The 24,020-nt window shown below is 43.4% G+C and overlaps 1 protein-coding gene across 1 annotated transcript in view; it reads left to right on the forward strand.

The window, feature by feature from the left end:
* The first annotated feature begins 3,107 nt into the window (after nt 1-3,107).
* Vsig1 (V-set and immunoglobulin domain containing 1) overlaps nt 3,108-24,020 on the forward strand; it is a 197,463-nt gene continuing 176,550 nt past the window's right edge. The window contains 4 exon segments of the mRNA XM_038317312.1: nt 3,108-3,233; nt 7,589-7,655; nt 17,960-18,068; nt 21,134-21,198. The gene's annotated coding sequence lies outside the window, so the exon portion shown is untranslated.

Genomic DNA, 24,020 nt, shown 5'->3' on the forward strand with positions numbered 1-24,020 from the left:
CATGTCTGACCTGGTGGCTGGCTCCATGGTGTCTGTCTTGGGTCGGAGAATCATGGCAACTGATCCACTTCCCTTCTTCCCAGCATTCTGTTCTGTCTTCCCCGCCTACCCATGTTCTGACCTATCTAAGGGCCAAGGCAGTTTCTTTATTAACCAATGAAATCAACACAAAACAGAAGACCCACCTACATCAGACCACCCAGACCAGTATGGTCCTGGCAGCAATAAGGCCCTGAGACACCAACATGATCTCAGGTGGTTGTCCAGACCCCTGGCATCTGCACAGCTTTCAGTGGTAACTGGAGTCATGGACATCAGTTCAGACACTGGCTGCTCCTGGGCCATGGATTCAGACATGGCCCTAGGCAGCAGCCCAGGCTGGGATGACACAATGGTTTCAGGTGACAGTGCAGGCCACTCATATGGTAATGGCCCTGTTCTTGTCTGGCTTTATACAGATAACTGCAATGTCTCTTCTTAGCATATGGATTTCCATTAATTAAAATCTAGTAAATATAATTAGATAAGTTTAACCAGCATTACCACCAAGAATGCTGGCTATTAGGGTACAGTTATCAAGAATAGTATTAATTCAACATAGAGGTAGATGGTATTACTGTTACTTTATGAACACCCTAAGATTCTTTTTTAGGGTAATAATCTTCCATGTCAGGGACCAGTTTTGATAAAAATACCTCTTGCCAGGGTAGAGGGTGTAGGGATTTAGAAAATATAGTAAAGAATATGAAGATGTGAATGAAAATAATAAAATGGAGAAACATATAGGATAGTATATAGGATAGTATTGGGAGGGAATTTCTGTGAGTTCTGAAATTTGCCGGCATTTAATTCCCAATTGCTTAAAATACACCTGACCCCAAAAGGTCAGAGTAAGACAAAAGACTACATTAACATGAGACAAGAAAATGAACATACCAATTGAAGGTCACAGGCTACATTCCTAGTTAAACATTCTGTTGCTAGAACAAAACAAGTCACACTTACACCCTAGACCAAAACATTCTGTAGGCAAACCACTCCCTGGATGGAATCCCAAGTTATCTCCTTAAGGGAATTGGAACTTATCTGGATCCTTAGACTTTTGTTTGAGGTAGGAACAGTTCTACTTCTCTATTCCTGGAGCACGGTGTCTGGTTATTAGGCACACCTGTTGGCAATAACCTTGAGTGATGGAGGACTCTCATTGGTTAATAAAGAAACTGCCTTGGCTTTTTGATAGGGCAGGATTTAGGTAGGTGGAGTAGACAGAACAGAATGCTGGGAAGAAGGCAGTGAGGCAGATGCCTCAGGCAATCACCATGCCTCTCCTCTCTGAGACAGTCGCCATGAAGCTAGCCACCAAGTCAGACATACTGAATCTTTCCCGGTAAGCCACCACTTCGTGGTGCTACACAGATTATTAGAAGTGGGTTAATCAAGATGTAAGAATTAGACAATAAGAGGCTGGAACTAATGGGCCAAGCAGTGTTTAAATGAATACAATTTGTGTGTTATTTCGGGTGTAAAGCTAGCCGTGCGGGAGCCAGGCAGGATGAAAAGCAGGTCTGCCCGCAGCTCCTCACTACACTTGAGCGCTCAGAATTCTCTGTGGGACTTTTGTCTGAGGTCGAAGTGCTGTAACCCTGAAGGAACTGGAGGTAAGTTCCAACTCTCTGACTCAATGTGGGAATAGGCTCATATTTTTGGGCCTCCACACTTCCACACATTTTATTTCATGTAGAACAGTCCTGCCCATTTTCCCCACATATTTGGACATGTTTTTTTCTTTTTCTTTTATGTGCATTGGTGTTTTGCCTACACGTATGTCTCTGTGAGTGTGTCAGGTCCTCTGGAACTATAGTTACAGTTGTGAACTACCATGTGGCTGCTGGGAATTGAACCTGGGTCCTCTGGAAGAGCAGTCAGTGCTCTTAAAGGCCATCTCTCCAGCTCCTGCACATTGCTTGCTTGTTTGTTTTGAGACAGTCTTGCTGCGTTGCCCAAGCTAGTTTAGAAGTCTAGGCCTGCTGGCCTCAGACTTTCAGAGTGCTCGGATTACAGCTATGCACCATCATGGCTATTCGAACCATGGTTACTTTTGAGATTTCCTCCCACCCTTCTTTACTTACTAACTGTACAAGGTATACATACTGGACTAGCATAATTCTATTTTAAATTTCACATCAGCTGTTTGACAGATTTCCATATCTGTATAAGAAATTGCCAAAATTTCCACTTTCTAGGTCATTTGGTAGGGCAACCTACCTGTCCTGTGTACTACTTACCCCTGACATTTCTTTTCTTTTTTTTTGTTTTTGAGACAGGACAGGGTCTCTCTGTAGCTTTGGAGCCTGTCCTGGAACTAGCTCTTGTAGACCACCAGGCTGGCCTCGAACTCAGAGATCCATCTGCCTCTGCCTCCACCACCGCCCAGCGAACTTTGACATTTCTTACATGGCAGAGGTGAGAGTCTTGGTCTAGCCACTAGTTTAAGTTATTGTTCACGTCATTCATTCATTCATTCATCTATTCAATAAATCATGTATTGGTAGTTTCTATGTGTCAGGCGCTGGAGCTCAGCAACAATATAAGAAACAGCCCCAGCCCTCATGCAACTCATAATCTAGGTAGGTAAATTATCAAGAACAAGCACTTTGCTAATCACAAGACCTCTCGCTGATGGTTTTCTCAGAATGTGCCTGACCCGTGCTAAGCACTTTGAGATGTGGTGGCTCATTTAATCCATGCAGTAATCATGTGCCATGAAGATCAGCAAGGCCTCTATAGAACAGGAAGGTCCTGTGCTCAGCTCAGCAGATTCCTGCCTTGCCAACTGCTCACAAGGGTCTTAGCCGTAGCTACCCGTAATATGGGGTAATCAAGTTTAAGGCCCAACACTGAGAACATGGTTATGGCTTAGGTCAATTGCTTCTGGAATCCTGGTTGATTAGGAGGATTTCCAGATAGTTTTTTTTTTTTTTTTTGTATCAAAATTTCCCCAGGTACAGCTGGGCCTTCTCAACTTTCTATCCAGGCACCTCCCTCTGGACTGCCTCCTCCCCAAGTCCTTTCCCTTCCCCGCCCCTGAGCCCGTGACTCCCTCGCTGAATCCCTTTGCTGCCGGCAGGAAGTGAAAGAGGAGACCGGCTTTGCAAGCCCTGTGAGAGCTCTCTCCCGAGAGGTTGAAAAAACGCCGGTCCGGTTTTCCTGGATTCAAGGGAGCAGAAGATAGAGTAAGTTCCCTTAAGACCTAAGGGCTAGCGACCCTAAGTCCCTAGGGTGGCTGCACGGGGGAGGTGCCACCTCACTAACCCTGGGACTCAGCTGTCCCGGCAGAAGTCCCATGGGGGCCCGTTCCATGCGCTTGGCGTGCACAGGCAGGACCTCACTGACCCTGGAGCAGGAGGGCTAGTCGGTCTGGTCAGCCTCAAAAGTTTGCTGTTGGTAGCGAGGAAAAAAGGTTCTCCATAGGCATGGGGGATATAAGCGTGTGAGGGGTACAAAAGAGCGTGTTTGTGGCGAGGCGCTGTTAAGGGGAGCCCACCACCACTCACTTTAAAAAAAAATCTTCATTCCAACCAGCTGGGACTAAACCCAGGTATTCCTGATTTAAGTGTAGCTCCCAGCACTCAGAGCAAGAGGCCTTTAAAGGCAAAACGCATATCCTGTTACCAGCTGCAGCGGGAGGTTTGTACAAGTAAGTAGTTTAACAAGCTAAGAAATGTTAGTTGGAGTCTCTTGGCCTTGGGTCCTAGAATGAAGTTGGCGATTTCCCACGCAATTCTCCACTAAGGAAATCAAAGTCCCATTAAGCCTGAAAAGGCCTTACCAACAGTACAAGATGGAGGGACTCTTTGCCCTGTCACGGAGCTTGTGCGTGTAAAGTGGTGCCTGGGGGTGGGGGAGAAGCTAAAGTATGTTTTACCCAACTGCAGAGTTGGGATTGTGCGCCTGGTTACCTTGGTGCTATCTACCGCAGAAGGCTGTGCAGGGGGTGTGTGATATTATAGTGGAGTTTCTGTGGGCGTGTCTTTGAGGGGATTTACATTTTTGCACGTGGCGTGTGCTTGCTAGCCTGCTTGCACCGTGCAGTATGTTTGCAAGCCGGCCTGCCTGAGTGCAAGCGATCCAGGTGCAGGGGCTCCACGTGCGTGCGTGCGTGCGTGCGTGCGTGCGTGCGTGCGTGCGTGCGTGCGTGCGTGCGTGCGTGCGTGCGGGGGCGGGAACCACCCAGCAGGCCGATTTAAAGCCGAAGGCGTTGGGGCCCACGCTACCCAAGTCTGTGTAACTCATCTGTGCGGCTTTTTGCTACCTGCTGGAAGGCATGGTTCTTACCCACATTTTTGTTTGTCTTCCTTTCTTTCCTCAGTTGGGCAGAAGCGTCACAGGGACCTGTAGTAAATCTGGGGGAACTTCCTATTCCCCTCCAAATGCCTGCAGTTTGCGTATATGCTTAGAGTTCATGCAGTGGCTATTCATAGTTCCTTGGCTGTACTTTAGAGAGAAGAGCGAGGGACAGAGCCAAATGTGTTACTATATTTGCTCTTGTAGTCTCTCTTGATTTTGTGAGAGACGACATGGAAGTGTGGGGGCCCAAACCCGCTATCCAGTCTTTATTTGGGACTGTCCTTCACTTGATAAGGCTTTGAGGGTAGGTGTGCTCTGAGGACAGGGTGCTCTCCGAATGAGAAGACTGTGAAAAGGGATGAGGCCCCCCACCCAGAGTGGTCTCACCAGAGGAAGCCTCTGTTAGTATTCAGGCACCTGTACTGGCCTGCCCTGGGGGTTCTGACAGGATGCATTCTCACCTTCAGCCCCTAAGGGCACCTCTTGTGCACATTCACTACGTTCCCTTTAAAAGGGCTCTGCCCACCTCCCATCTCTTCCCCCTCTCCCCTCTCATCTCTTCTCCCTCTTCCCCCTCCCCCTGTCTCTTTTTCTTTGCACCTGTCCCCAGAGGCTGGTCTCCCCCCTTCCCCCTTTTTATGTTTCCTTTCCCTTAATTAAGAAAACCCCTCCACCTGAGTTCTGGCATTTTTCTCTCACGCACCGCTGTTTAAAATTACAGCCACCCCAGGACTTCAAGTACAGAATTTGACTGTACACCATTTCAGCAGATACTGTCCTTCCCCTAATTCGTCTGGGATGTCAGTATTGGAGCATATCGGTCAGTTGCTTGCCGAGCAAGGTGAAGTACACAGTGTGTAGGTCGTGTGGGGAGTGTGAAGCCAACGTTGAAACTATTGGATAAATGGTTAGGAGACCCACGAACTTGGGCTCTGACCGCGCCCTTACCACGAAGTAACTGAGTGTGAACCTAAGCAGTCTCCTTAATGTTCCCGCGCATCGTTTTGGACACTTATATAATTGGGTGAGCATTCACGGAGTGATTAGAAGTGTAAATAAGACTATACTAAACGCCTAGCACATAGGAAGTCTTCAATAAACAGCAGCATATCTATGGACATGCATGTATGCATAGAATGCACTTTTATATACTAGGAGAATTGATTCCAAGAATCTTCATTTGTACAAAAAAATACGGTGGTGGCGCACGCCTTTAATCCCAGCACTCGGGAGGCAGAGGCAGGCGGATCTCTGTGAGTTCGAGACCAGCCTGGTCTACAAGAGCTAGTTCCAGGATAGGCTTCAAAGCTACAGAGAAACCCTGTCTCGAAAAACCAAAAAAAAAAAAAAAAACTTGTAAACTCAAGTCCTTTATATCGGATCTTACTACATTTTCTTTTTGTAGGATGGGAGGGGACGCAGCAGTTAAGAGCACTTGCTGTTGTTGCAGAGGACCCAGGTTTGATTCCCAGCACCCACATGGTAGTTCACAACTCTTCTGCCCTCTGCAGGTTCTGCATGTGCTCGTGGTGCACGGACATACATCTAAGTAAAACATTCATACGCATAAAACAAGTAAATCTTAAAACTTAAAACCCAAAAATGCTTTTCCCACTTTTGACACTTTTTTTGCCCAATGAAATTTGGTGATACCCCAGGTATATAATTTTATAGATAGGTATACAATACAAAAAATTTCTGGATAATCATAAAGAAATTTATTCTATGAGAATTCTTTGGTATACATATAATTTTCTATTAAAGACAAAAGGAAATCAGCATACTAAGCAGATGTGCTTTATTTTTATACACAGAACTAAATCATGATATTGCAAGCTATAGAACATCTATAGTTTTCATAGACGAATGATGACTTTAATTTTATGATTGGCAGTGCTGAGATCTCTGCATTGTATAACTAGTTCAAAGCAACAAATATATTTAGGGCTTTTCCAGAAATTCTTGGAAATTCTGTCCTAGTCCTAAGCCCAAAATTGATTTTGTTTTTGAAATTTAAGTCAGCAACTCAGATAACAGTTTAAAAATGGAACATCCTAAAACAATACAAAGGAAAAGTATTCAATACATACTGAAGAATGTATTGAATATGAATTATTGGATATTAAAATCTTTTTAATTAAACTATTGTGTAAAGCACTCCAGTCCCCAATACCTAGCAGTCTACACTTTGCTACTGCTTGTGACAGCATGCTCAGTCCAAGTGCACATGCGTGTTTAGAGCCAAGGCTATGTGGAATTGCATGGTGGAGAACATTGCCAGAAGCACCTTGGATTCATTAAGCATTTAACTTTGAATTAAATTTTGGTCATTGTAAATCTAGAAACCTTGTATTTGTCACCAAAATTTTGTGGCCTCCACAATCAGTTGACACTGATTTAGCTTAAGATTCTGTGTCTTGGGTAATGCCGTTCAGAAACCCCCATGGATACAAAACTCCTTGCCTATTTGAGTCTCTTATAAAATGTAACTTATGGTTATAATCTATACACATGCCCACAATGTACTTTCTTTTTTGGTTTCTATAGCCTTTTTTTCTTTTTTCTTTTTTTTTTTATTATATACTTTTTTTGAAGCAAGGTCTTTGGCTACCCTGGAGCTCACTGTGTAGAACAGACTGGCCTCAAACTCACAGAGATCTGCCTGCCTCTGCCTCCAAAGTACTGAGGTTTAAAGATATGTGCTACTATACCCAGCCTTGAAATATACTTAAATCATCTCTAGATTAGTTGTATGTAGTATAGTATAAAACAGTGATTCTCAACCTTCTTAATGCTGTGATCCTTTAATACAATTAATGTTTTAGTGACGCCTAGCCATAAAATTATTTTCATTGCTACTTCATAATTGTAATTTTGCTACTGTTATGAACCATAATATAATATCTGATATACAGGATATCTCACAGGCAACCCCTTTGTAAGGGGTTGAAACCCACAGGTTGAGAAGCACTGATATAAAGGATGTATAAATGATTGTTACACTGCGTTGTTTAGGTGATAATAACAAGGAAATGTTTATACTTCTTCAATTAAATGTTTTTATAATTTTCAATTCTCAATAGCTGAATGTGCAGATGTGGAGCCCACCATAAGGGCTATTGCAAATACACACATATACCTATGTGTATGTATTTATACAGAACTATAAAATGTCTAATTAGATGTATCCAAGGGTATTAAACATGATAGAGTAAGCTGATTTCTTTTTGGTTTCTTTTAGGCATATCATGCTGTGCTGCCCTCATCCAACGCCCACTGAATCAATCGTGTGAAGTCATACGCTGGAGGTAAGTGGGACTTCATTTTGAGTTACAGTGTTCAGGTCCACCATCAACTCATTTGGATTGCTCCATTGGCCTCCAAGGCTTTGCATTTGCAATTGCCTTCTTTCCTTTCCTTCCTTCCCTCCCTCATCACACCCTGTTTCCCACTCTCTCCCTGTACTTTAGTTACTTCACAATGCTTTCCCTTGCCAGTACTCCTAACACTAAGGAGGCCAAGGCAGGAGGGTGATGACTATCCAATGAAATCTTCTCTCAGAATACTCCTATTCCTTATTTGATAGAGGGGGCAAGGAGGGGTATATATTTCATATGGGTTTTGTGAGGAACGGCAGAGATACATACAGGTCGAGTCCCCCAGAGTAATTAGACCATAGGTGCTAGACTGAAAAGGATAAATATAAGGGCAGGTATGGGGAGCACACCTTTAATCCCAGGACTTAGGAGGCAGAGGCAGGAGGATCTCTAAGTTCCAGGCCAGCCTCTCCTGTTCTACATAGAAAGTCCCAGGACAGCCGGAGCTACATAGAGGAGCCTGTCTGAGAAAAGCAGAAAGCAGTGGTAAATGTGCCTGAGGATATGGCTCAGTGGTACAGCCCGTGTTTAGCATTTGTGGTGCTCTAGGTTCAGCCTCAGCACTGAACATTCACAGAAAGGGAGAACAAACCAGTGCTGTGTGACAGAATGCCTATAATCCCGGCGCTCAGGAGGCTGAGGCAGGAGACTTGAGTTCTTGACCAGCCAAGGCTAAATAGTAAGAAAAATCAGACCAACCCCTCTCTCTCCTTGAAGATGGTAAGGACAGTGTGTTTATTAGTCAGGGTTCTTTAGAGGAACAGAACCAGTGGGATGAGTATGAATATATACATTTATGAATTTCTTAAGTCAGCTTATGTTAAAATAGCAACAATGGCTGCATCACCCAAGAGGCTGAGAACCTGGTAGTTGCCCTGACCTTGAGGCTGTGTGTCTGAGAAGTTGGAGTTGTCCTGGGGTAGCTTTCTCTCATTGAGGGTATTGACAACCTGGTAGTCCTCTGTCCACCAGGCGCGCACACACACACACACACACACACACACACACACACACACAAACCTGGAAGGTTTCTAGAGATCTACTGGTCCTTAGTCTATGACAGAAGCCTGGAGTCTCAGTTAAGCTCGCTAGTGCTGTGATAAAATACCACGACCAAAAGCAGCATGGTAGGAAAGGGTTTATTTTGCTTAAACTTCCATATCAGAGTTTATCATTGAAGGAAGTCAGGGCAGGGGCTCAAACAAGGCAGGATCCCTAAGACAGGAGCTGATGCCCAGGTCATGGAGGAGTACTGCTTACTGGCTTGCTCCCCATGGCTTGCTCAGCCTGCTTTCGTATAGTAACCAGGGCCATGAGCTGAGCTCTCCCACATCAACCATCAGTCAGAAAAAAATTCCCACAAACCTGCCTACAGCCTGATCTCATGGAGGCATTTTCTCAGTTAAGCTTCCTTTTTTTCAGGTGACTCTAGCTTCTGTCAAGTTGATAGAAAACTAATTGGCACACCTTGAAATTCTGGATCTCTTACCAGGGAAGGAATCAGCAGTAATAGGGTAAATTAACTTGGCAAGAGAGGGGAAGACGGGTCATCTTCCGCCTGCCATACCCTTTTCATCTAGGCTGCTACCAGGAATTGCCTCCCACGTCAATTAAGGCCATCAGGACACTTCTTCAGGTGACACTTCCTGCGGAGGTGATTCTAATTTGTGGCAAGTTGACATTGAAAGCAACCCCAATACCCAGTTGCTGCCAAGGCAAACCTCAAGGACTGACGGGTGAAGTGGCCCGTGGTTAGAGATGGTTGAAGTTGGGAGAGTAAGCTTAGCACGTTAGATCAGTTGCTCACAGTGACGATGGGTTAGAACGGCAGCAAAAATGGAGTCAGTGTCAAAGGCAAGGTCCACCCTGGCTAATGAAGGAAAAGGTTTTTTTTTTTTTTAATTCCAACAAATGTTTGCTGAGCTCTTACTAGATGTCAGTAACAAGACTGAGAAGCTTTCTGATTTTATGGAGTTTAAAAGTTCGTAGGACCAGTTGTAAGCTTGAAGACTACTATAAATAGAAAATTGCAAACTACATTAAGAGTGATAAAACATGTTTCTTTTAAAAAAACTTTATTGATTTTTTTGTGGATTTTGAATCATGCATTCTGATCCCACTCACCTCCCGTCCCCTCTGCCCTTGCAACCTCCCTCCAAAACAAAATTTACAAGTGAAACCCAAACAAAAACCAAAACCAAAATGGAACAAACAAAACAAAACAAAAATCTCAGCGTGAAAGCTGTAATGTGGCCCAGTGAGTCACACAGTTTGCCCTTCAGTCCATACATCTTTAGTTGTAAGCGTTCATCGCAATGAGTTGTTGGTCTGGTTTGAGGCCTCTAGCTTCTGCTGCACTGTGGATACTGAGCCCTCTCTGGAACTCTTGGATATCCTGTGTCCTGGAGATCCTGAAGCTTTGGATCTGCAGGTCTGGACCCTTCACCTGCTCCAGCAGTTCATAGATGAGGTGGATGCTGGGCTGGGCCGGGCCGGGCCAACTCTTAGCCCTGGTTCTGGGCCTGGGTGGTAGCTGGGTTGATCAGCCCACTAGGATAAACTCTATCCAGCACTGCCTAGGCTAGCTCACCTAGTGTAGCAAACAGCAAGAAGCAGGGCCAGTTTTCCTGCTTTCTGCCCTTGGGTCCAACGCACCTGCACTCCACCAGGGCCAGCTCTGTTTTGCCCAGGTGAGGAATAGGACCTGCTCTCCCAATTGCTGCAGTTGGTGAGGGGCAGGGCCAACACCTGTTCTCATGCCTGTCGCAGGTGGCAAGGGATGGGGAGCATATTTCCCTTACCTTTGCCACCCTATGGCATACGAGGGAGGGGGCAGGGTCAGCTCTCCTGCCCACAGGGCCGGCTCAACTGCACACCTGTCAATAGTCAGTTCTAGTGTGCTGTCCAGGTAAGGTACTATGCCTGCCCCTCCTGCGCGCTGCAGCTGGTGAGGGGCGGGACTGGCCCTTCTACTCTTGTGACCCTGGGTCCAGCTCTCTCACCTGCTACAGGTACCATGGGGTGAAGGGAGAGAGGACATTTTTTTCCTCACTGGGGTGGGAGTGTAGTCCTCCTCTCATGCCCCCAGGTCAGCTCACCTGTGCCCCCGCCAGCAGGGTCAGCTCTATTGTGCTGCCAGGTGAGCTTCAGGGCCTGCTTTCTTGAGTGCTGTTGCCGGTGGAGGGGGCAGTGCCAATTCTCCCATTCTCATGAACTTAGGGCCAGCTCCCACCCACCACAGACAGCAAGGTGTGGGGGAGGCGGAGGTCTCTCTTTCCCTCACTGCTTTCAGTGGTAACAGGAGCCCTCGACATCAACACAGACAATACAGACCATGGCTGTGGCAGGTCCTCGGATCTAGACATGGTACCTGGTAGCAGCCTAGGTCTGGACAACACTGTGGCTCTGGGTGGCAGTGCAGGCTACTCACATCTGCATGTCCACAGCAGAGGCTCAACCCTTGGACACTAACCTAGCTATAGGTGCCAGCTCAGGCCCCTGATGTCTGTGTGGCCCTTAGTGGCACCATGGGCCATGGACATCAATACAAGACCCCAGTTGTTGTTGGACCATGGACGCAAACATGATCCTTGACCGCATCTTGGGCCCAGTTGTCACCATGCCCCTGGTTGGTGGTGCAGGTCACTTAGTTCCCACCATGGCCCTTAAACCCCCACATGACCCCACGTATGGGCCCAGATCCTGGGCATCTGAGGTCCCCCCAGTGGCAACAGGAGACTCAGACATCAATGCAGACCCTGACTGTATCAGGGCCACAGAGTAAAAATGTTTCTATAGATGCTTATAACAAGGGGAACTGACTATTTAGAGTGCTAGGTGTCCCCGAAGAAGTGATAACTGACCAAAGTTCAATGATACACGTGTGTGAAAATACAATGCAATCTATCATATGCTAATAAAACAAAGTTCGTTAAAAAAATTGACGGAGGAGAGGATTGAAGGCTGACTTGTGATAGATGGAGGTGGCTCATGGGTGGGCAGAAGTGTTCCAGGTCATAGAAATAAACATGTACACAGACCTGAAGCTGGCTGTATAGTGGACTTGAGGGATCAAAAGGTGTCTCATAGGAGTAGAGCATTTTAAGCAGTGTTGTAGAGGGCTAGAGAGGGTTAGGTGGTGAGGGATTTGGGCTTTGTTGTAGGGACAGTTAGAAATGTTCCTAGTTAAGGGATTAGGTGAGTAACACGATCCATTTTCTCCGTATATTTTTGTACATGAATTTAAAAGAAATGTGTGTGTGGTGTGCGCACTGCAGTTTGCCTGCAGTGGTCAGAGGACAACTCTCCTTCTAGCCTGGTTACTGAGGATTATTCATTATAAAGACTGAATAGGTTATATTTAGGGATGTCTGTCCATCTTCATACGTGTGTGTGTACTTGCACACACATAACAGTTAATGTAAAAAGAGGCCATGAATTTAAAGGAGAGCAAGGGCAAGTACATGGGAGGCCTTGAAGGGAGGAGAGGGGAAAATGTAATCTAAAACGACAGAAAACATGCAGCCGTCTCGATGGCCCTGTGTTTTTGAGACATGGTTTTGTTAACCCCGTCTAGTCTTGATTTCTTGATCCTTTTATCTCTGCCTCCCAAGTGCTGGGATTATGGGCATAGTTCACCAGCCGTTGCTTTGTCTGTTTCTTAAGTATGTAAAGGTATCTATTCATTATAATTACAATCCAGAAATCATGTCCAGTTTGTACATTAGTGTTTATGAATATATGTACACACTCAACAGGCATATAAAATACATGTAAACATATAAGCACAACTAATATATAAAGTGATATCACTTTATAACTAGAAATTGAATATATAGTTATCGTATTCCCACTTCCATATATAGATATGTTATTTTTAATTTTATTTTATGTGCACTGGTATTTTGCCTGCATATGTGTATGTGTGAGGGTGTCAGATCTTGGCGTTACAGACAGTTGTGAGCTGCCATGTAGGTGCTGGGAATTGAACCCAGGTGTAGTGCCTGCACTACGGAACGGTTCACCAGCTAGGAAAAGGGCTGAAGATTTAAACACCTACACACAGACAGAGGGACACGGGTCATCCTTGAAACAAGAATGCCAACTTTATTGTGCTCCAGGGAAGCTTATATACGGATCCTTAACTGATAGCCATGCCCCAGCTCTTGGGATTTTCATGTGTAAAACCCACCAGAATTTACTCCCCTGCCATCAGGAACTCATGAGGTCTCGTGCTCAGAGCAGCTGCAGGCGCAGGAAAACAAGTTGTTTACTCCATTCACTCCAGCAGGCAAAGAAAGACAAGGGGCCAGGGATCTGCAGCCCCCAACACCTAGGTTCTCTGGAAGAACATTCAGTGCTCTCCAGTCTGAGATCATGTTATTTTTTAAAATACATTTTTATTTATTAGTTCTTTGAGAATTTCATACAATGTAGAGATCATGTCTTTTTTTTGAGACAGGGTCTTCTTCGTATGTAGCCCTGGCTGGCTGGAACCCACAACCTAGAGCAGGTTAGCTTTGAATTAATGGCATGCACCACTACAACTTGATGTGGGAAGTTCTTCTGTTTATGTGTTGCTTTTATTGGTTAATGAATAAAGAAATTGCTTTGGGCCTATAGCAAGGCAGAACAGAGCTAGGTGGGGAAAACTAAACTGAATGCCAGGAGAAAGGGTGGAGTCAGAAGCCAAGTTGCCCCACCAGAGAGAGAGAGAGACTGACGGAACCTTGCTTGTAAGCCACAGCCACATGGCTATACACAGATTACTAGAAATGGGTTAAATTAAGATGAAAGAGCTAGCCAATAAGAAGCTAGAGCTAATAGGCCAAGTAGTGATTTAATTAATACAGTTTCTGTGTGATTATTTCAGGTCTGGGCAGCCTGGAGTGAACAGGCAGCTACACATAACAACTGGTCATTTGTTAAAGGTTGTATAGTATTCCATTATCCTCTTTAAGAAAATACTTTTCTTAATACATTCAACAGGATATCCATTGTAAAATTGTAGAACTATCATAATCCTTATTTACTTCCTTAACTGAGAATATTTCTAACACTTCATCATGAAGTATTGTGTTTGATATGGTTTCTGCGAGTTACCCTTTATCAAGTAAAGACTTTAATTTTTTATTTCTTTGGGGGCTTTTGAAAAACAATAGTTAATGTGGACTTTTTTTTTATTCAACTGCCTTTTCACTTTTCCACTTTTATTACACCAGTACTCAGTCAATACTGTTATATTTATTGTATGTAGTGTATGTATGTGTTCCTATGTGTCCATGCAGAGATTGGGTTTCCACCTGTCGTTTTTAAGACAGTCTCCCCGAACCCAGATCATTCTGTTTCTACTAGATTGGCTGGCTAGTGAAACGCAAGCATCTGCTCATCTACTCCCTCACCGCTGGGGTTACAGATAAATGCCACAGTGCCTGGCTTTTAGGCAAATGATGGATCTAGATTCAGATCCTGGTGTTTTGTGAGGCAAGTATGTTTCTCACTGAGCCATCGCCACAGCTTCTAAACATGCCTTTACCTTTGCGGTTGATTGGAATCGGGATCTAGCCACAGTCAATTTTTCATATTAGGTTATATCTTTTCTATTTTTTTAATAGAAAATACTAACATTGTATTTTGGACAATTCTAAATATAAACCAAGGCAGAATAATACACCCTGTGTATTCCTGCCCTGCTGTAGGAATTTATGATGGGCATTTAATCATTTAATGTGGTGTTAGTGATTATGGACAATTACTTTGACTTGTTTTTTCACTTTTTAATTCTTATATAAAACTTCAGGTTTCCATCAGGCATTTTCATACATACACAAGTTTTAATTAACATCCCTGCCTCTTATTTCTTGCCCATCTTACTCATTTTAAGTCTTTTTTAAATTATATTCTTTTAATTTTATTTATGAATGTTTTGCCTGCATGTACCATGTGCCTGTTGGAGCAGCATAGAGTTTCACATCCCCTGGAACGGAACTGGAGTTATGGGTGGTTGGTGAGCCACCATGTGTGTGCTGATAATCAAACTTGGTCCTCTGCAAGAACAGTCAGTGTTCTTTAACCACTGAGCCATTTGTCCACCTCCCTTGTTTTAAATTTTTTAAACGCTAATAGCAAACAGTGCCTTATCCCTTTTAATCCCTTGCTATTGGCTTGTTGAAGAAGTCTGGAATTTGTACCATAGACACTTTCCAATGTTCTTGGTTTGGCTAATGGCTTCCCCGTCAGTCAGGTTTTGAATTTCACATATACTGGGAATAGCCTTTAGATTCAGGTTCTATATTATTATTTTAAAAAGAATAGTTGAGACTAAGACCTTTCATTTATATAATGCCCAGTTGTTTGACTTTTAGTACAATGACGAGTGGATTGGGGTTCTGGGGTGTGAGCACTTCCTCGCGTTTTCCATTATCACTTTGCCTAATGGCTTTACTACTCATCCAATAACTAATTCAGTCCTTTTATGAAGGGTTTCCAAGTAATAATTTTCCAATTCTATAATTCTCTCAGCATTTGTAGGTTAGAATTGCTTTGTAAAAGTATCTGTCCCCAATTTGATCAGCCTAATACACTTCCTCTAGGGAAGAGGATTGTGTTGAACTCTGTTTAGTTGCCAGTTTTCCAGATAAGGAGTCAGTGTCCTATTGTAGGTTGACAGATCCTTAAATGTTAAGCCTCCCTTGAGTTCCTTGGATTAACTTTCTGTACAGGATGTGTTTTTATTTTACATCCTAGCTGCAGTTTACCCTCCCTCCTCTCCTCTCAGTCCCTTCCCCCCAGCAAGACTTAACCCCCCCCCCCAGCCACTACTCCTCCATTTCTATTCAGGTCTCTCGTGGATATCAACAAAACATGGCATATCAAGTTGCAGTAAGACAAAGCTCCTCCCCTTGTATTAAGGATGAGCAAGGTGACCAAGTATGAGGAATAGGTTCCCAAAAGCCAGTAAAAAGTAGGAGACAGTCCCTGTTCTCACTGTTAGGAGTCCCTCAAGAAGACCAAGCTACACAGTGGTAACATATGTACAGACGGCCTAGGTCAGTCCTATGCAAGCTCCCTGGTTGTTGGTTCAGTCTCTGTGAGCCCAGATGAGTTGATCCTGTGGGTTTTCTTGTGGAGTCCTTGACCCCTCTGGCTCCTGCAATCTTTTCCTCCCCTCTTCTGCAGAATTCCCTGAGCTCTGCCTAATGTTTGGCTGAGTCTGCATCTGTTTCCATCAGCTGTTGGATGAAGCCTCTCTGATGATAATTGGCCAAGCACCAATCTATGAGTATGACAGAATATTGTTAGGCTTCATTACATAGACATTTTCCCCTCCAGTTGTGTTAGAGATTGAAGGAGCAGCCGGACTATGACTGGTCCAGCCTAAAACCCATACCAGGAGAGTGAGCCCACCCCTGACACTGCCTGAAGCACCAGAACACATAGACTGGATGGCCCAGAGACCTAGGATGCATTCTTGTAAATGTACTTCAGTATTTGAGTGACTACTGGTTTATTTAGCATATTCTGTTACCGTGTTTGTAAATGTGATGGCCTATAACTTTTTTAACCTAAAGAAAAACTACTTCCCTTGTAGACCAGGCTGGTCTGGCACTCACAGAGATCCCCCTGCCTCTGCTACCCGAGTGCTGGGATTAAAGGCGTGTGCCACCAACACCTGATAAACTACTTCTCTAGAGGGCACTTGGGAATGTCTGGAGGTGCTTTTCATTTTCACAGTTAACTGAATGTGTGTATCTGTATGAACCATCTTAGCAGAAAGGATCTAGGCATGCTGAGAACTGGCCTATCCAAATTGCCAGGTGTTGGCAGATGTGGTGGCACATGCTTTTAATCCTAGCATTCAGGACACATGAGGCAGGTGGATTTCTGTGAGTTGGAGGCCAACTTTATGGTGAGTTGCAGGCTATCCAGGGCTACATAGTAAGACCCTGTCTAAAATACACACACACACACACACACACACACACACACACACACACACACACACACCCCAAACCAAAAAAAACCCCATCAAAAACCATATTGCCAGCTGTTAAAATATTTTCTTGTATTTTTCTTGTGATTATCCAATTTTCACATCAGTATTCTATACTTTCGTATATCTAAGAGAGAGGTAGGCCTGTCATTTTTTATATTTGTCAGTTTGTGTATGGATACTATACTAGTCCTACTCTGTGCTCCAGTTGTCCTCATATCATTTTTTTTGTTTGTTTGTTTGTTTGTTTTTGTTTTTTAGAGACAGGGTTTCTCTACAGCTTTTTTTAGAGCCTGCCCTGGAACTAGCTCTTGTAGACCAGGCTGGCCTCGAACTCACAGAGATCCGCCTGCCTCTGCCTCCTGAGTGCTGGGATTAAAGGCGTGCGCCACCACCGCCCGGCTCTTGTCCTCATATCTTGTTCCTGTGGAAATTTATATATGACATTTTACCATTTTATAATTTAATTGCTCAGAGAAGGCAGTATAGTGTAACTTTTATTTTTGGACCTTTTAATATTTTTCACAAAGATTTCATTTACTCTCCTTGAGATCTGATGAAATACATATTTCTTATCCTAGAATTTTGATCATTCCACAGCCTTTATTCTGGTGTAGATTAGTAACTAGCTATGGCTATAAATGCTTCCTACATAATTCCCAGATGTCTCTTGACTTTAATTCAATCTGTGGTATACATTTTGCATCACAATTATTTCATTGTAGGTCACAGAAATTGATTTTGATAATGCAAGCCAAAGTAAGAATGTGTGGAAGAATAGTGGAGTTGTTCAAATTCAGATTGCTAATGCTTGGAAAACAAGGCCTTCAGAAACCAGGGACCCACTCAGGAGGCAGAGGCAGGCAGATCTCTGAGCTAGCCTGGTCGACAGGGTGAGTTCCAGGACAGCCAGGGCTACACAGAGAAACCCTGTCTCGGGTGGGGGAGGGGTTGGCGGGAGCTGGTGAGCTTCAGGCATTTGGGAAGCAGAACCTCTGTCTCTAGTATTTTCAGTTAAGACTCAAAGTTTAAGGATGGAGCTGGGCAATAGTGAAACATGCCTTTAATCCCAGCACTCGGGAGAAAGAGGCAGACAAACCCCTGAGTTCCAGGCTAGCCAAGGCTACACAGAAAAACCTTGTCTTGAACTCCCCCCCCCCAAAAAAAAGAAACGGGTGATATGCTGAAGAGGTGGCCAAGAAGTAGCTAAGGGAACTAACAGCTCCCTGGGTTTATTTCCCAGTCCCTACAGGGCAACTTCCAGCTGTCTGTGAATCCAGTTCCAGGATATCTGATGTCCTGTTCTGAACCCCCACAGGCACCAGGCTTGCATGCACAGACATTACATGCAGGTAAGACACTTAATGCACATGAAATATTTTTTAAAAAAATTTAAGAATGGAGTACTCATTCCAAGGACTGTTGGGATTCCTTGTTTATTATAAAAAGATCACTAAAAAATGCTAAGAAAGAAATGAATAGCAACTAAAGGAAGTATAAACATCTCTAAATGGAGATGTTGAGTAAGCCTTTCAATTTGTATGCCAGGATCTCAGAAAGAGCTAAAGAATTAAGAGCCACAGGATAACTGAAATAAGGGACATAATTTAGGTTTCTTTGAAAGAGAGGGATGATGTATTTCTCCAGTAGGCATGTACTGTTTTTTCAGTAATTTGAGGATTGATCCTGTCTCAAGGAGAAATTAATTAGACCTGGAGGCTGGAAAAGGACTTGAAGATGTACAGCAAAAACACTGTGCTGGAAGCATCCCATTCTTAAGAATGAAATTGTTATGTGTAAATTTTAATGAAATGTAGTCTCTCTTCGTCAAAGTTATAATAAACACCATACCCTTTTCTCTAAAGTTTATCATTTATGTGACACCTGTCCACATGCTATGTGTTTGAGTGCCATTTTATTTAATTTTTATAACTAAATATGCAGATATTGTTTCTTTTAGGGACAAGATTTCTCTGTGTAGTCCTGGCTGTCCTGGCACTCACTCTGTAGTCCAGGCTGGCCTTTAACTCACAGAGATCCACCTGCCCACGCCTACAAATCCTGGGATTAGACATGTGCCACTTTGCCTGGCTATTATTTTATACATGTATTCCTGGAGTCTTGAGAGTGTTTAATTTACTCAAGGTGTTATTACTTGAAAGAATTCAAAGACACATTTCATGTAAGTGCAATACACTCCTAAAAATAAGCTATAGGTTAAGATTTTTGAACCTTTCCTGTGTGCCACATACCATGCTTAACCCATTATGCATTATCTCATTTAGTCTTTGTAGTAACCATACAAGCAAAGTACTGTTATCTGTACTTAAATGATGAATTTGAGGCCTAGATATACTAATTCATAACATGGTTGTCACATACGCATTTTAGTAAATGGAACAGTTGGATTTGAATATATCTGCTGGATTCTAAAACCTATATGCTTTATTGATACACTTTCCCATAGCAAACCCCACAAAATCCAGACTAGCAGTTCTCTCCCTTGACAGTATATAAAACTCACCTGGGGAGCTTTAAACAAAATAATGGTGAACCTCATCAAAGATTTTAATTTGTTTTAGAAGTGTGACCCAGTTACTGCATTCTTTTGTAAAGAATAGCTTTTGTAAAGCTAGTCATTGAGTTTAGTCAATAAATATTAAATGAGTGCCTGCTGTTCTAAATGGTCTCTGGGCATTTATATTCAGGCAGGACTATCAGTTGGCTCTTGCCATGGTGCCGCCTAACAAAGCCCACGGCATCTCTGAATGCATGGTGAGCGCTTGTTCTCACAGATTTGGAGACCAACTGAGACACAGCTGGTTAGGAGCATTTTGTTGGACAACTCTGATTCAGACTGAGGTGGTTTTGCCTTTTTTTTGTGGCAGTACCATGATCAAGCTACAGTGACTACGTGTCATGTATTACTAATCATCCTTGGACCAGTGGACTAGCTGGCCTTGCTTCGAAAAAAGACACCACCTTTTGGTGTGTAGAACTGGAAGGCTTATGACAGGAGCTGAAAGTTGGACCCAATAGTTCAATTTAGCTGGGAAAGATGATAGAAAACAATAAGTATATTACCAAGCATAGTAGAAGGTACCAAGTTGTATTGCAAAGAAAATTGAGTTTTAGAAGCTACTATGAAAGCAGTGTGTAGCTAGGACTCTTTGGTGGCTTATTTTGCTTGTCAACTAGACTACATTTGGAATCAGCTAAAACCCAAGGAACTGGACACACCTGTGACAGATTTTTCGGATTTTTTTCTTTTTTCTTTTTATTAAAAATTTCTGCTTCCTCCCCGCCTCCCATTTACCCCCCTCCCTCCTCCACTTCCCCTCCCTCTCCTGTCCAGAGAGCAGTAAGGGTTCCCTGCCCTGTGGGAAGTCCAAGTTCCTCCCACCTCGATCCAGGTCTAGGAAGGTGAGCATCCAAACAGGCCAGCCCCCCCCCCCAAAGCCAGTATTGTAGTAGGGTCCAAATCCCGTGTCATTGTCCTTGGCTTCTCAGCAGCCCTCATTGTCCGTCATGTTCAGGGAGATCGGTTTTATCTCATGCTTTTTCAGTCCCAGTCCAGCTGGGTTTGGTAAGCTCTGAATAGATCAGCCCCACCACCTTAGTGGGTGGGAGCACTCCTCGCAGTCCAGACTTCCTTGCTCATGTTTTCCCTCCTTCTGCTCCTCATTCGGACCTTGGGCACTCAGTTCGGTGCACCAATATGTGGCTCTGTCCATCTGGCGATGGATGGAGCTAGAGACAGAGCCCCACATTGGAGCACCGGACTGAGTTCCCAAGGTCCTGACGAGGAGCAGAAGGAGGGAGAACATGAGAAAGAAAGTCAGGACCATGAGGGAACCTTCATCTGTGACAGATTTTTCTGATTGGGTCACTTGGAGAGAAGACCCACCCTAAATCTGGGCCTTGACTTCTAGTGGCATATCAGTTGTTTCTTTGGAGAACCCTGACTAAACAGACTATGCCATTGTTCTTAAAATGGTAAAAATGAAACTTGGTCTGACATTGCCTCAGCCATTATGAAAATAAGAATATAATTCTAAAAGGTAAAGAATCTTACCACTAGCTAGAAATGAAACTGAGACCTATGCCCTTCTCCCTTCTTCCCCTCCCTGTTTCTCCTCTCCCTCCCTCCCTTCCTCCCTCGTTTCTTGGGATAGGGTCTCACTTTGTATATCAGGCTGGCCTCAAACACAGAGATATCTGCCTGCCTCTGGGCACAGGGATTAAAGGCATATACTACCATGCCTGACTTTGCATCTTGGTTTCTAAACTTAGACTACAGTGTTTGAATCTCTAGTCTTAGAATTTTTCTTTTACCAGAGGCACCAAAAATGGGTTGTACAGAGCCAGTATGTCATCATCTCTGTTTTGGTTTACAGTGGTGGTCTTGATTTTTCAGAATGAATACTCTGAAGAAAAGGTATGGGACCTGCTGCTACCTCAAGCTCATTGTCTGAAGAGAAGGTGAGTAATTGAAGTGGAGAGAAGTATAAAGGGAAGCCTTCGTATTTTCGTTATGGCTGCTTTCTATGGGGAGCAGAGGCCTGTTGTCCGCGAAAGACTACATTTGCCTGTGAGGTTCTAACGTCTGCCTCTTCAAACCCTGCTTTCTTCTCTCCACCTTTAGCCTCATTTTGTCCTGTCTTCTTGATGACTGTGTGTGCCGTGTTTTCAAAGGTGTGTAATAGTTAAAAAAAGAAAACAATTAAGGATGTGAATCTGTGTGTTTCTTGTACATTTACTTACCTCTGTGCAAGTATTTGGATTGTTTGTGTATTTGGAATGAGTGTGTATTTGGATTGAGTGTTTGTGTATCTGAATGTAGGCTACAGTGTGAACTTGTTGAAATAACATTCAGTAATGCCTTGTTCTTCACAATTACCAAGCTAGGCTCTGTTGCAGTGTGAATATGAAATGTGCTCTGTGAGCTTTTACATCCAAACACTTGGCCTCTAGCTGGTGGCAGTGGTTTATGTAGACAGTTTCTCTGTGTCCTGGCAGTTGCTCCCTAATAACCACACAGAGACTTATTATTAATTATAAATGCTTAGCCTATAGCTTAGGCTTGTCTCCAGCCGGCTCTTACAACTTCAATTAGCCCATTTATATTCATGTATGTGCTGCCCCAAGGCTCATTTACCTCATCTATGAACTTCCCATGTTGCTGCTTAGGCATCTGGCAGTTTTAACCTAACCTTTTTCTATTGCACTAACACATTTTCATTTCCCTTTGCCTCCCCCTTCCACTATAGACATGGGTAAAAGCATTCAGCAGCCAATATTGGGATAATGCTCTTGTACCCTGTAAAGATTTGTCACTCATATTAGTTTAATAAAACGCTGATTGACCAGTAACCAGGCAGGAAGTATAGGCGGGGTCACCAGACTAGGAGAATTCTGGGAAGAGGAAAGGCAGAGAGTCAGTTGCCACCCAGATGCAGAGAGAAGCAAGATGAGAATGCCTTACTGAGAAAAGGTACCAAGCCACATGGCTAAACATAGATGAGAATTATGGGTTAATTTAAGTTGTAAGAGCTAGTTCATAGTAAACCTGAACTAATAAGCCAGACAGTTTATAAGTAATATAAGTCTCTGTGTTTCTTTGGAACCAAATGACTTGGAACTGGGTGGTACAGAAACTTCTGTTTACATTTTGCTCTTTTTTCTATTATGTGATAGTAACTCCTGTGATGTAGAAGGAAACGGCGGGGCTGTGTCCCGCCACCCGGCTAGCTTTACCCAAAATAATTACACGGAAACTGTATTCTTTTAAAACACTGCCTGGCCCATAGTTTCAGCCTCTTATTGGCTAATTCTCACATCTTCCTTTAACCCATATTTAGTAATCTGTGTAGCACCACGAGGTGTGGCTTACCAGGAGAGATCTTAACCTGCGTCCATCTCGGAGAGGAGAAGCATGGAGACTGCATATGGAGACTGCCTGAAGCGTCTCCCCAACTCTGCTTCCTTTTTCCCACAATTCTGTTCTGTCTATTCCGCCTACCTAATTTTCTGTCTCTTAAAGGGCCAAGGCAGTATCTTTATTAATAATGAAAGTAACACATAGACACTCCTCCATCATTTCCCCTTTTTCTGTTTAAACAAAAAAAGAAAGGCTTTAACTTTAACATAATAAAATTACATGTAACAAGAGTTATCAAGCAAGAATTACAGTTACAATATTTATATCTATTTTATCTTTTATCATAACTAAGGAAAACTATAATTACCTTATTCTTCAACTCCATCAAAGACTCCAGAAGGATATAATAATACCTAAGTAAACAAGAAATATGCAGCTTTCAAACTCTAGAAATGAGAGACAACTCGCTGCCTGGACAGTCACCCAAAGTTCCTCTGTACCGTTGGGGCATCCATCTTTGGCCTACAGGCCCATAGTATCCAGCAGACTTTTCCATGAAGCAGGAAATTCCAAAGACAGTTCAGTCACTTTCTGCTGTGTCCTGCAGAATGTCTCGCAGACTCTTTCATGAATCAGGAACCCAAAAGGAACATCTCACCTTTAGGCAAGTTCAGCAGTCCTCTCTCTGCGGGTTCTTTATGTCCAGTTTATGCAACAGTCCAGGCAAGAGCAGTTTCTTGCCCAAATGGCTATCAAACTCCATAAGGAGCCTCTTCGATGCCCATCTTCCTCTCGAAGTAGATTGGTGCTGCCAGGAGCAGACGTGTCTCATTGTCATGAAAAACCCTAAGTTATTAAAACATTAAATGCTATATTCTGCAGTCTTTGAGAGATATGAAGAATATCTATCTAACTGAAATATATCTCTACATATCTAGAAAATCTAATAACATGACTACAAGCTTAACTATTATCAATGATTATCCATTAACAACCTATATTTCCTAATTATACATTACATTTTTAAATGAACTACACAATTACAATACCTTAATCAAGATCAGAAATACATATACATATAACAAATTGACCTCAAAATCCATACCAATGCAAATTATTCATATCTATATCATATCCCCCTTTAAATGTAAAAGAACATTTATAAACAATATTCGGGAAAATGGGTGCAGTTATTTCTCTCCAAACTGCTTCCTGCTGAGTGGGGGCGCTGTTATTTAGGTCTTTCATGGTATAACCTGTCTGCTAGGTTCCTCTCAGTCGGCAGTTGAGCAAAGTAATTTTTTGAGGGTGTTCACAGCAACCTTTCAGGAGGGCGTGGTCTATCATACCATATTGGGATAGAAGCAATCCACAGGGTGTCATCCTCTGTGAAAACAAAAGAAGACCCTCTTTTCCAAAGCAT

The sequence above is a fragment of the Arvicola amphibius genome, chromosome X (genome assembly GCF_903992535.2).
Source record: "Arvicola amphibius chromosome X, mArvAmp1.2, whole genome shotgun sequence".
NCBI lineage: Eukaryota > Metazoa > Chordata > Mammalia > Rodentia > Cricetidae > Arvicola > Arvicola amphibius.